A 7,131-nucleotide genomic window follows, 5' to 3' on the forward strand; every position below is an offset into this window, starting at 1 on the left:
CACTCCTCTCTTTGAAAAGTAAAAGAAAAATTCTTTCATTGTTTTATAATCCCTCCCTCCAGGTCTACTCTACTATGCAGCCTTTGCTCTGGACTCCCATCATGACAAAAATACCTAATCACATATCCCTTTTAAACAGTTTAGTATACATTATTTAATACATCTTTCTCAATCTCCCCCCAATCCCAATGTCAGTCTTGTTTTACAACAGTGGCAGCATGCAGTATTTGTCTTTTTGTGATTGAGATATTTCACTCAGCATAATGTCCTCCAAAGTCACTCATTTTGAATAATATTGCATGAGTTCCTTGTTTTTCAATGTAGCATAGTATTATTCCATTGTGTGAATATACCACAGCTTCTCTATCCATTCGTCTGTTGATGGGCACTTACATTGTTTCCAACTTCTTGCTATTGTGAACAAAGCTGGATAAACATGGGTGTGCATATATCTGCTTGGGTGGCAGGTATGGTCTCTTTGGGGTATATCCCATAGTGGAATTGCTGGGTCAAATGGTATTTCTATTTGCAACTTTTTGAGAAATCTCCATTCTGCCTTCCATAATGGTTGTACCATTTTACATTTCTACCAACAGTGAATAAGGGTTCCAGTTTCTCCACGACGTCGCCAGCATTTGTTGCTTGCTGGTCTGTTAAATTTTGATATTCTGACTGAGGTGAGATGATATCTCAGAGTTGTTTTGATTTGCATTTCTCTTAGAGCTAAGGATTTTGAACATTTCTTCATGTGTTTTTTTAGCCATCTGAATGTCTTCTTCGGTGAAGTGTCTGTTCATAACCTGTACCCATTTTTCAATTGGGTTGTTTACCTTTATCTTGTTGTGGTGCTCAAGTATTTTAGAAATTCTAGATATAAATCCCTTATCTGACATGTCATTACCAAATACTTTTTCCCAGTCTGTGGCTTCCTTTTTTACCCTGTTGGAGAAGTGTTTGGATGTATATGGGGATTTGATTCTTAGAAGGTCCTGTTTGTCTATTTTATCTTCTCCTTGTTATAGGTTAAAATTTTTTTAAATAACCTAACACAAACAAAAATTTTTACATAATCTCAAGTAAATTGAGAAATTTAAAAATATTTGCTGAGATTTTACCACAATTGGCATTTCATTTATACCAATTATGACAGGAAGTTTTATGGAAAATAGGAACTCGGGAACTTTGTTGCTTCTGCCCCAGTGCCGAATCACCTCAACTTGTGTGTGGATTCACCAGCCACCCTGCAGCCATCTTTTTATTTCTTGATGACTGATACCAAAGGTGTTGACTGTGTATCCAAATAAGCTGAAATAATTGACAATTTCAATCTTTTCTCTAGCTGCATCTGTTTGTTGAAATATGTCAACTTGTATTCCATCAATTCCTGATGGAGTAGTTAAACGTAGAACTGCTTCCCAGAAAGTTGCACTGTGTACCCATTAGCTGTTCTGTGTGAGAAAGATGTCACAGTCTGCTCCCATAAAGATTTACAGCCTAGAAAACCCTGCTTAGTTGCCTGATAAGATCACTGTGAGAAAGAACAGAAAACAGTTTAACAGCACTGTCCATCTTTATACCATCCTAAATTCTTCTTCCAGTTGTATGTGAAATATTAGTGCCATGTCCAAATTAGAAGCTAGGTGACATAGCTTGCAGTGTCTAGCTTAATGGAGAACTGATATGAAAACTAATGAATAAAAAGATTTAATAAGAGGACACTCTGCCTTTCAAAAGGAGATGTTTACATGTACATGTTTAAGATCTGCACAGATCTCAAACTCTTCATGAGAGAGCAAGCACAAGTTGGATTTCAAATGATTCATGGTCTGAAGTCCTGCTAATTTTGACACCCATATTATTGCTCTCGTAGCCTTTTTCCATGTGATATTATTGGTCTTTGGGTCTCTCTATCCCCTCAAAGGCTATTAAACTACACGATCCTCCAACACCAACCCCAAGGATTGTAGCCCAGGTCCTGTCCCAAGTTCTGTGATATGTACCCTCTCTGCAAAATGGGTTGAAGCCAAATAGTTGTTTTCTCTGGTATTGAGTGATTGTGTCCAAAACTCTGTTTTTTCCAAGTCCTTAAGTAAGAATGGCAACTCTTCCACAGCCATGCTTCTTTCAGAATATGGCTTTTACTAGTTTTGTTTATTAGCTCAGTTATTTGTACATCTGTTTTCTTCTTTCTTGAGTGATATTGATGGTTATAGCTTTTGCCCCTCTCAGATTCCCTTTGTAAAGGCTGACTATATACTTTCCTTCATTCACCAAGAATGAACTATGCAGAGGGTCTTACATTGCTGGTAAAGAAAAAACATGAGAAATAACACCCACACAATTATTAAACGATTGTGTCTCATATGGCAGGAATAAGATACTATCAAATTACTGAACTGAAGGAATATTTTTGCTTCTTTAATTAGGAAAACAAAAATGTATTTTGAAAATACTGCTAAAGACGATGATGACATTTTCTCCTGGAAACGACACAGGCATATTATCAATGGTAAAGGGAATGGAGCATATGGGGTTGAGGAAAATGTTGCACTGGCTGTGCCTGAACTGAGTATGGCAGCATTATGATTATGGGAAAACAAAATATTTTTGTCTATCCCAAAGATGCATTTTATGGGTTGATCATAAAGTATAGAAATAAAGATCATAATATTTTGTCAAAAAAAGAAAAGAAAAAGACACTGAATGTGGGAAATCTGCTACAAAGGACATCTCCAAAGGCTGAGGAGCAACCCAAGCAATGGTCTTTTTAATTATTTGCTATGTATCTGAAAGTTGAACAATGACTAAGGATGACAGAAATATTATTGATGCCTTTGAGCTGTAATGTTGGAGAAAAGTACTGAAAACCTCATACACTGCAAAAGAACAAATAAATACACCCTTACAACAATTAAAGATTTTTTTTTTTCAAAGAGAAAAGCAAACTCGGGGGGAGGGGTGTGCAGGGAGAAAAACGTACAACAATGAATGAATGGCAATCCAAGTTCTCTATAAACTTTCATTAAAATCTCAATAAATAAGATAAAATAAATAAAATAAAATAAATACATCTTGGAGAAAATGCAACCGGGGTGCTCCTTGTAGGCAAGAATGGTGAAGCTTCATCTCACATATTTTGGGCATATTATTAGCAGGGACCAGTCCTTGGAAAAGGACATTATGCTTGGAAAGGTGAAAGGTCAATGAAAGTCAGGAAGACCTCCTAAGAGTCAGACTGATACAGTCATTGTAACAATGGGCTCAAGTATAACAGAAATGATAAGGATGGCACAGAATAGGGAAGGATAAGTTCCACTGTTCATAGAAATTGTGCCAATTATTTTATATGTTACTGCTACTGTGTTGTGCTGTCAACTATGACTTGTGGTGACCTTATGAACAATGGATCTGACCTTACCTATTCTTTTAAGCCTCTTAACATGTTCAAAATATGTGAGGTAAAACTTCACCAATTTTTCCTCCAAGAAACATTCTGGTTGTACTTTCTCTAAGACATATCTGATTGTTCTTTTGGAAGATAGTGAGATATTCTGCACTTTTTGCCAACAATGCAATTCAAATGCATTGATTCTTCTTCTGCCATTTTTATTCCCTGTTCAGCTCTCAGATGGTGAGAAGGTAATTTGATAGACAGTGGCCTGAATCAGGCATACCTTCATCTTTAGACTGACATGGCTCTTCAGGACTTTTGAGAGATCCCTGATGGGAGGAACAGGTAGAAATTACATTTTCTAATTCTTTAAGTCTTCAAAGTATCTTTAAACAAAACGCACCCTGCTAGTAATTTTGTCTAGTAATGCTTTAATTATAAACTATTTTGTAAGGAATGCAACTGTAACTGTATTTTAAAATATTAACTAATTCACAGCAGTTTGACACAAAGAAAAATTTTCAAAGATTTAACCTGAGATATAAATTCAAATTCTATTCAAAGTCTGATAATGTCTATTAATCCAGTGAAATGGAAAGATTTTATTATGAAAGCAATACTTGCTCATTATAGGAACTTCAGAATACAAATAATTAAAATAAAAATGGTTCTTATGGCTTGAGATCAGCTTTTTCATTTTATTGTCATAAAACTCAAATCATTCAAGATTTGTTTAAAACAAATATATCTTTCTTCCATATTTTAAAGTCTCTCTTTGGCTTATTTATTCCTAATTTATTTGACAAGTAAATAAAACAAAAAGAAAATCACTAAAAACACAATTTTAGGAAATATAAATGAAAAATAATCTTTGCTATTTTTGTTATTAACAGAGCTCTTGTTCTTGTAAGATAGAACTTACTCCGCCCACCCCAGACATCAAGCAGCACTACCTGAGACCTTGATCTTCTGTTCTGAAAGACCTAGAGAAGAGGACATCTGTTATTACTAGGACACAGCCACACAAAGACTCTTGCGCAGACTGAGACCTACACTCAGATCATGTAAGAGCAAAGTTCTGGGACGCCCCACCTCCTCAATAAGCCCAGATAGATAAGCATTCCCATTGGCATCCCCACTAGGGTCCTCATCCCCAAGGTCTCAGCCTGGCCTAAGACTCATACTATGACTCTCTGATGAAAGGAGCTCTGGGAAGTCACACCTCATGCTAATGACCTAGCCAGGTAATCACACCCTGTGACTCAGACAGAGAGGACTTGAGAGTGAAGAGACAGCATAAACCCCATTTTTTTTATAAACCCCCATTAATGCCAGAAGCAGAAGCAAGCCATAAAAAGTCTTAGCTTAAGGCAAACACAATGCCCCAGTTAAAGTCTTATCTGTCCTTGCAAAGTAAAGAATTAACTAGTGTCTACATGACACAAAAAAGAGTAAAGCAGGCAAAGTAGCCAGCCCGTCTAAAGCCGACCCACATGAATGATCCCCCGACCCACCAACCATGATTTCAATCTCCCGGTCCCGACAGTGGCACCCAGGAAAGCCATAAAAGCAATTGGGGGGGGGAGGGACGACTCAGGACTTTTTCCCTTGCCACCTTCCTATTGAGGGAGAAAGTCTCCACTTGTGGATATACTCTGGAATAAAGTGCTTATTTGTATTTACAAACGTGTGGATTATTCTTTTGAGGGGCATTTCGTGGGCAGAACATTTGGTGCATTGGCCAGGAATTGCCCCCCCCCCAAAGAATCCTTAACACGTTAAGCGTTTTAATCCCCGGCTGGTAAGTTCAGTGAGTGTTCTCTCTGTGTCTATTGTCTCTGTCTATGTATCTGGTGGTTCGAACCGTAAACCTGAGCCCGAGTTTCTGGGCAGATGTGCCTGACAGAGCTCCGGCGTGGGCGAGTTGGAGACGTCTGCTCAGGCCCTTGGAGAGGACAGGGTTCCTCTAGTCCGGTCTAGTCTGAAGGAACTAAAGCTGGGTCGCTCCCATCATACGGAGCCCTTACTCGAGAAAGGACAGGGTTCCAAGTTTTGGTTTTGTTGCGCACACTGTATTGGGATTTCTCTGCTGTTTTATTGATATCTGTTCTACATTGTCTGTTTGTCTTTGTTCCTGTCCTACTGTTGCCAGGCCATCCAGATCAAGTTGTATAAAGGAGCCCAGATGGAACCGTTAAAATAAAAACCAACAGTAAGTAGCCGGCATATCTTGCAGAGCAAATTAAAGGTTGATATCTATCTCTTTAAGACAGGAAAAGAAAAACGGCGGCAGCCAGCGCCAGCGAGCCAGCGAGCGTGCTCACCCTCCTCCAAGGCAGGGCAAGGTATCCCACAGCTGCCACGCCTGGGCACCAAAAGCAAGGCAAAACACAAAAAGGTCTCTGGCTGCAGCAGGGTGGTGGTGGGGAGGAACCGCCACAAGGCGTCAGTGGCATGATAAAAACCCAGGTGCCCCGGGTGCCTGGGAACCAGCAAGCACTGGCGTGGCTCTGCAAGTGCGCATGTTGGCGGGACGTTCCGGTTTGTCCATGGCCAGGCCTGCAAAGGTGAGGCTCAAAGGCTTGACTCTTCCTTTCTTTCTCGTGGGAATCCAACTGCTATTCCTGTTTCTGTGCACCTCTGTGGGGGTTTTGCCTAAATATCCGGTATGTCTGTGCTATACATTGTTTAAAAGCCAGAACTGACCCTATAACGCTCAGTACACTACATTATTAAAAATGGCTTAAGCGCCATTTAAAAGTAAGAGAAAAGTCATTTTTGCAATTGTTTCAGCATGTGCAGAAACACTATCGCTGGTTTAAACTGGTAGAAAAAAGTAGTTAAACTCAAAATCTTGGCAAGATGCAATGCAAGCTTTATAAAAAGCTCAACAAGAGAAAAATGTGATTCCTGTTTCAGTTTGGTAATTATAGGAGTTGATCTCTTTGGCACGAAAACCATTAAGGTCTGAAAAAAAAATCTAAAAAATTAAAAGAAAAACCTCTTCAAAGAAGAATAATAGTAAATCTAATATAAAAGAGGATAAATTTCCTCCACCACCAACTCCAAAATTAAGCAATATCATACAGAGTTATAGTCCTTATAAGAAATTAAGCAAACACATTTTAAGACTTTCTAATAAAATAAACAAATTAAGTTCTCGTAATAAGATATATCGTTGTTATTATGTGCCGTCGAGTTGTTTGCGACTCATGGCAACCCTATGTACAACAGCCCTAAACCCTGATCTATCTTGTGCCAATCGCATTGCCTCTGACACACTCATCCTGATTACCCCAATCACTGAATCAATCCACCTCATAGAGGGTCTTCCCCTCCTGCGCCATCTCTCCACCCTACCCAGCATGATGTCCCTCTCCAAAGACGTGTCTTTCCTTACAACATGTCCTTACAGTATGTCAGATGGTGCCCCAGAATCCTTGCCTCCAAGGAGTAGCCTGGTTTAACCCTCTCCAGGATGAATCTGTTTGTTTTCTTGGCAGTCCAAGGTACATTCAATACTCTTCTCCAGCACCACAGCTCAAAGGCGTCAATTCTCCTTCTATCCTCCCTAGTCACGGTCCAACTCTCTGACGCATAACAAGTGATTGCAAAGACCATGGCCTGTATCAGGTGCACCTTAGTCTCCAGAGAGACATCGTTTCTCTTGAGTACTTTAGAGAGGTCACTAACGGCAGACTTTCCATCGCAATACGTTTTTTGATTTCCTGGCTGCTGGT

The 7,131-nt window shown here is 39.3% G+C and overlaps 1 protein-coding gene across 1 annotated transcript in view; it reads right to left on the minus strand.

Moving 5' to 3' along the window:
• Positions 1–7,131, minus strand: part of LOC102866969 (interleukin-1 receptor-associated kinase 1-binding protein 1-like) — a 40,907-nt gene that overhangs the window by 13,895 nt on the left and 19,881 nt on the right. The window lies entirely within an intron of this gene.

This window comes from Elephantulus edwardii, unplaced genomic scaffold (genome assembly GCF_000299155.1).
Source record: "Elephantulus edwardii isolate Elephantulus edwardi_28Jun2011 unplaced genomic scaffold, EleEdw1.0 scaffold00229, whole genome shotgun sequence".
NCBI classification, from domain to species: Eukaryota; Metazoa; Chordata; class Mammalia; order Macroscelidea; family Macroscelididae; genus Elephantulus; species Elephantulus edwardii.